We start from the raw sequence: 7059 nt of genomic DNA, 5'->3' as shown, positions 1-7059 counted from the left end.
TTTCATGATTTCCTCCTTTTTGATTGTTGAGTAGTATTCCATTGTGTAAAAATACCACAATTTCTGTATCCATTCCTCCCTTGATGGACATCTGGGTTGTTTCCAAGTTCTGGCTATTACAAATAAAGCTGCTACGAACATGGTTGAACAAATGTCCTTGTTGTGTACTTGAGCAAATTTTGGGTATATACCTAGGAGTGGTATAGCTGGGTCTTGAGGTAGCACTACTCCTAGTTGTCTGAGAAAGCGCCAGATTGACTTCCAGAGTGGTTGAACCAGTTTACATTCCCACCAGCAATGGAGGAGGGTTCCCTTTTCTCCACAACCTCTCCAGCATGTGCTATCACTTGAGTTTTTCATCTTGGCCATTCTGATGGGTGTAAGGTGAAATCTCAGGGTCGTTTTGATTTGCATTTCCCTAATGGCTAATGAGGTTGAGCATTTCTTTAAGTGTTTCTCTGCCATTCGATGTACCTCTTTCGAGAATTCTCTGTTTAGCTCTGTTCCCCATTTTTTAAGTGGATTACTTGGTTTGTTGCTTTTCTGCTTCTTTAGTTCTTTATATATACTTGATATTAGCCCTCTTTCAGATAAAGGGTTGGTGAAGATTCTTTCCCAATCTGTAGGCTGTCTATTTGTTTTGATGACAGTGTCTTTTGCTTTACAGAAGCTTTTCAGTTTCATGACGTCCCATTTATTGATTGTTGCTCTTAGAGCCTGTGCTGTTGGTGTTCTGTTCAGGAAGTTGTCTCCTGTACCAATGAGTTCTAGGCTGTTTCCCACTTTTTTTTCCAGCTGATTTAGAGTATCTGGTTTTATGTTGAGGTCCTTGATCCACTTGGACTTTAGTTTTGTGCAGGGTGATAAATATGGATCTATTTTCATTTTTCTGCATGTAGACATCCAGTTGGTCCAGCACCATTTGTTGAAGATGCTGTCTTTTTTCCATTGAATGGATTTGGCTTCTTTGTCAAATATTGAGTATTCATAGGTGTGTGGGTTTATTTCTGGGTCTTCTATGCGATTCCATTGATCCTCCTTTCTGTTTCTATGCCAATACCATGCAGTTTTTATTACTGTTGCCCTGTAGTACAGCTTGAGATCGGGAATGGAGATACCTCCACATGATCTGTTGTTGTACAGGATCGTTTTGGAGATTCTGGGTGTTTTGTTTCTCCATATGAAGCTGAGAATCTTTTTTTCAAGGTCTGTAAAGAATTGAGTTGGTATTTTGATGGGAATTGCATTGAATCTGTAGATTGCTTTTGGCAGGATGGCCATTTTCACAATGTTAATCCTACCAATCCATGAGCACGGGAGATCTTTCCATCTTCTGAGATCTTCTTCAATTTCTTTCTTCAAAGACTTGAAGTTTTTCTCAAATAGGTCTTTCACTTGCTTGGTTAGAGTCACACCAAGGTACTTTATGTTATTAGTGGCTATTGTGAAGGGTATTGTTTCCCTAATTTCTTTCTCAGCCTTTTTGTCTTTGGTATACAAGAGGGCTTTTGATTTTTTTGAGTTGATTTTGTATCCTGCCACTTTGCTGAAGGTGTTTATCAGCTGAAGAAGTTCTCTGGTTGAATCTTTGGGTTCGCTCATGTATACTATCATATCATCTGCAAATAGTGACACTTTGACCTCTTCCTTTCCGATTTGTATCCCCTTGATCTCCTTTAGTTGTCTTATTGCTCTGGCTAGGACTTCAAGTACAATGTTAAAGAGATATGGAGAGAGTGGGCAGCCTTGTCTTGTCCCTGATTTCAGTGGGATTGCTTTAAGTTTCTCTCCATTGAGTTTGATGTTGGCTATAGGCTTGCTGTATATTGCCTTTACTATCTTTAGGTATGTGCCTTGTATCCCTGATCGCTCCAAGACTTTAAACATAAATGGGTGTTGGACTTTGTCAAATGCTTTTTCAGCATCTAAGGAGATGATCATGTGGTTTTTCTCCTTCATTTTGTTTATGTGGTGGATTACATTGATGGATTTCCGTATGTTGAACCACCCTTGCATTCCTGGGATGAAGCCTACTTGGTCATGGTGGATGATATCTTTGATGTGTTCTTGGATTCGGTTTGCAAGTATTTTATTGAGTATTTTTGCATCAATGTTCATAAGAGAGATAGGTCTGAAGTTCTCTTTTTTTGTTGGATCTTTGTGTGGTTTAGGTATCAAAGTGACTGTGGCTTCATAGAATGAGTTTGGTAGTGTTCCTTCTGTTTCTATTTTATGGAATAGTTTGAGGAGAATTGGTGTTAGTACTTCTTTGAAGGTCTTGTAGAATTCTGCGCTGAAGCCATCTGGTCCAGGGCTTTTTTTGGAGGGGAGACTGTTAATGACTGCTTCTATTTCCTTGGGAGATATAGGACTATTCAGTCTTTCTACCTGATCTTGACTTAATTTTGGTAGATGGAATCTGTCAAGAAAGTTATCCATTTCATTTAGATTTTCAAATTTTGTGGCATATAGGCTTTTGTAGTATGACCTAATAATCGTTTGGATTTCCTCAGTGTCTGTAGTTATGTCCCCATTTTCCTTTCTGATTTTGCTGATTTGTATGGTTTCTCTCTGCTTTTTAGTTAGTTTGGCTAAGGGTTTGTCTATCTTGTTGATTTTCTCAAAGAACCAGCTTTTTGTTTCATTGATTCTTTGGATAATTTTATTTGTTTCTAATTGATTGATTTCTGCCCTTAGTTTGATTATTTCCAGCTGTCTGCTCCTCTTGGGTGTATCTGCTTCTTTTTTTTCTAGGTTTTTCAGTTGGGCCATTAAGTTGTTTGTATGTGATGTTACGGATTTCTTCTTGTAGGCACTTAGTGCTATAAATTTTCCTCTGAGCACTACTTTCAATGTGTCCCATAAATTTGGGTATGTTGTGCCTTCATTTTCATTGAATTCTAGAAAGTCTTTAATTTCTTTCTTTATTTATTCTTTGACCCAGCTGTCATTGAGTAGTAAGTTGTTCAGTTTCCATGTGTGTGTCGGCTTTTTGTTGTTTCTGTTGTTGTTGATGTCCAGCTTTAGTCAATGGTGGTCAGATAGTATACAAGGGATTATTTCAATCCTTTTGTATCTGTTGAGTCTTGCTTTGTGACCAACTATATGGTCTATTTTGGAGAAGGTTCCATGTGGTGCTGAAAAGAAGGTGTACTCTTTTGAGTTTGGGTGAAAAGATCTGTAGACATCTATTAGGTCCATTTGATTTAGGGATTCTGTGAGTGCTTTTATTTCCCTATTTGGTGTCTGTCTGGTTGATCTGTCCCTTGATGAGAGTGGGGTGTTGAAGTCTCCCACTATTAAGGTATTAGGATCAATGTATGATTAAAGCTTTAATATTGTTTCATTTACGAATGTAGGTGCTCTTGTATTTGGGGCATAGATATTCAAAATTGTGATGTCCTCTTGTTGGATTTTTCCTTTGATGAGAATATAGTGGCCGTCCTTATCTTTTTTGATTAACTTGGGTTGAAAGTCTATTTTATTAGATATTAGGATGGCTACTCCAGCTTGTTTTCTGGAACCATTTGCTTGAAAAACATTTTTCCAGCCCTTTACTCTGAGGTAGTGTTTATCTTTGTTGCATAGGTGTGTTTCTTGGATGCAACAGAATGTTGGGTCCTGTTTCCGTAACCATTCTGTTAGCCTGTGTCTTTTTATTGGTGAGTTGAGTCCATTAATATTGATAGATAATATTGACCAATGCATGTTAGTTCCTTTTGTAATGGAGTCGATGATCTTACCTTGTTTCATTGCTTGTTTTCTTTTCATTTTTGTTGGGACATTATCTGTATGCCCTGTTTTCTTGGGTGAATTCGTTTTTGTTGGATTGGAGTTTTCCTTCTAGTATCTTCTGTAGGGTTGGTTTGCTGTATAGATATTGCGTAAATTTAGTTTTGTCATGGAATATTTTGTTTTCTCCATCTATGTTGATTGAAAGCTTTGCAGGGTATAGTAGTATCGGTTGACATTTGTGATCTCTTAGAGTCTCCATGATGCTTGCCCAGGCCCTTCTGGCTTTCATAGTTTCTGATGAGAAGTCTGGTGTGATTCTGATAGGTCTACCTTCATATGTTACTTGGCCTTTTTCCCTTGCTGCATTTAATATCTTTTCTTTGTTCTGTAGATTTAGTGTTTTGACTATGATGTGACGTGATGTGTTTCTTTTCTGGTCTAGTCTATTTGGTGTTCTGTAGGCCTCTTGTATATTTATGGACATCTCTTTCTTTAAGTTGGGAAAATTTTCTTCTATGATTTTTTTGAAAATATTTTCTGGACCTTGGAGCCTGGAGTCTTCTTTTTCATCAATTCCTATTATTCTTAGATTTTGTCTTTTCATAGCATCCTTGATTTCTTGGATATTTTGTGATTGGAATTTTTCTGATTTTACTTTTTCTTTGAGAGAAGTATCAATTTCTGCAAGTGTGTCTTCAGCTCCAGAGATTCTCTCTTCCATCTCTTGTATTCTGTTGGTGATGCTTACTTTTGTGGTTCCTGATCTTTTCTCTAAGTTCTCCAGCTCAAGAGTTTTCTCATTTTGTGTTTTCTTTATTGATTCTAATTCTGTTTTCATGCCTTGCACCATTTCTTTTATGTGTTTGAATTTGGATTCCTGTCTCTCTATGATGGACTCTATTTCTTTGTTCATTTCCTTTTTGTATGCCACTAATTTTCTCAAAAATATGGAATGTTTCACGAATTTGCGTGTCATCCTTGCGCAGGGGCCATGCTAATCTTCTCTGTATCGTTCCAATTTTAGTATATGTGCTGCCGAAGCGAGCACTTAATTCATCTTTATAACATATCAGTCCCACATTTTTTTTTCAAAACTTGGGCTTCATTTTGTTTCTTTAAATTATTAAAATCTGCTCTTAGATACAAGGTTTTCTTCCTGTATTGTATTCCTTCCTCTCTTTCTGTGATATTGTCTCTACCTTATTTCTTAAGCTATATCCTTCATTTCTATGTGGGTCTTTATTGTAAAATTGTTTAACTTGCCACAGAATTTTATTGATTCAACATTGTCCTTTTCTGCTTGTAGTCACCATTTTGCCTTGAGAAACCTTAACACATACTCAACATGATATTGGCCTTTTGGGCACACTGAGGAAAATCAAACTGGAATACCAGCCAATCAGTTCATGGATATATAATTTATATATTCACATTAATAGAAATTAATAGAAAGAGTTAATTAATAGAAATTAATAGACGAGTTCAACAACATATTACCAAATGAGGGAAAGAGTGTTTGAATGTCTGAACAGAAAGTTAAGGTGATTCTCAGAGATTCCCACATCTATGCACAATGGTGGGTTTAAACTAATTATTGTCCCTCTTTCCATCATTACCATCAGGCTTATAAGTCTATATTATAGCAACTTTCAATAAAACCAAATTCCATCTAATAAAGAAGTTAACTCTGTTAGAAAAGAGCAATGTGGACAGAGAAATCTGTCATGGAAATTGAGTTTAACCACATTGTCCACAAATATGGTCCTCAGCCATTATTTTCGATTTCATTATGTTACTGACATACAAAGAACTCATTTAAAGAATACAAAATAGACATGCTTCCATAATACAAAAGTTCATGATAAATTAAATGTTCTGTTGAAGTCAATAATTTTATTTGGAAAGGTAAATGATATAAAATAAGTATGTGACCAGCATTCTTATACTTTTTTGTCTAACTTTCATATTTTTCTTTATAATAATGATAAAGAAATAATACTAGTTAGCATTATTTATAATGTATTTGCTCTATATCCCATTTGTAGCTCCCTCCCTCGTCTCCTTCTGATCGCACCCTCCCTCCTTCTTCCTCCCCTATCCTTCTCCCCTAGTCCTCCTCTCCTACTGTCTGACCCTCAGGACTGTCTGGATCTTCTTCTTGTGTCGACTGGCTAAGTCGCCCCACCAGGGGGAGGTGATCATGGAGCAGGCAGCTGAATTCATGTCAGAAACCGTCTCTTCTCCCCCTACTAGCAACCAGCACGGAGACTGAGCAATATATGGGCTACATCTGAGCAGGACTATGCCTGTCCTCTCCATGCATCGCTTGGGTTTATTCATCAGTCTCTGTAGTCCCCCATGGGCTCAGCTATTGTTTGCTTTGTTGGTATTCTTGTGGAGCTCCTGTCCCCTCCATGTCCTTCTATCTCTCTCTTCTTCCTTAAGACTCCCTGCACACTGCCCAACGTTTGGCTGTGAGTCTCTGCATCTACTTCGATCCCCTGCTGGGTGGGGCTTTATAGAGGATATTTGTGGTAGGCTCCCATCCTGTTCCCTCTCTTCTGCTGCTTCCTGTGTCTATCCTAGTTTCCTTTCTGAATGAGAATGAAGCATGTTCCCTAGGGTCCTCCTTGTTGTTTAGCTTATTTAGGTCTGTAAGTATTATTAAGTTATACACTTTTAGTATTTTAGGATCTTATACAGTTTTTCTAAGTTGAATAACATAAAAATAATATTTAAAGAATATAGCTTTTAAACAGTAATGATAAATATATGCTATTTTCTCCATTTATTATAAACCAAGTAATATAAAATAATGTCTGGAGAGCATAGTTTTCAAAAAACAGTAAATAATTTTATATTCCAGAAACTGATTATGGTAACAGGGTCCTCTTTTTTCAAACCCTAACTTTTATGATAGAAGTTATATTTGATATCAAGTGGAGGATGTTTTAATACCCTCAATAGTTACTTGGTCTTCATATCACAGACATTTATGTCTTTAAATGTGCATCTTATTAATTTAAAAGTTCTATTTTTATTAAGTATGGAATTAATCAAGAAAAGAATAAATAAAACAGCTGCTTACTTCAGACAACAAAATTGTGAGAAACATACATGCACTTATTCTCTCCTTACCTACATTTGCAGCAATGCAAACAAATGTTACATTAGCTGGGTATCACAGAAAGTCATAAGCTGTAATTTAAACATCTCTCAAGAGCATGTAGTCAGGATTGGTCTCTAACTTGTGACACCACTGGAGGATGGTAGGACATTTTTAAAGTGGGTCCAACTGGAAAATAGGCTAATACAGGAATGATT

The 7059-nt window shown here is 36.8% G+C and overlaps 1 non-coding gene across 1 annotated transcript; it reads right to left on the bottom strand.

Moving 5' to 3' along the window:
• Positions 1 to 4676: 4676 nt before the first annotated feature.
• On the bottom strand, positions 4677 to 4783 carry LOC129677878 (U6 spliceosomal RNA). The gene has a single exon (XR_008720282.1). It is a non-coding gene; the product is annotated as a U6 spliceosomal RNA (small nuclear RNA).
• Between the last annotated feature and the right edge of the window lie 2276 nt (positions 4784 to 7059).

The sequence above is a fragment of the Psammomys obesus genome, unplaced genomic scaffold (genome assembly GCF_907164565.1).
Source record: "Psammomys obesus unplaced genomic scaffold, mPsaObe1.curated_primary_1811, whole genome shotgun sequence".
NCBI classification, from domain to species: Eukaryota; Metazoa; Chordata; class Mammalia; order Rodentia; family Muridae; genus Psammomys; species Psammomys obesus.
This window is presented reverse-complemented; position numbering and strand designations above follow the sequence as displayed.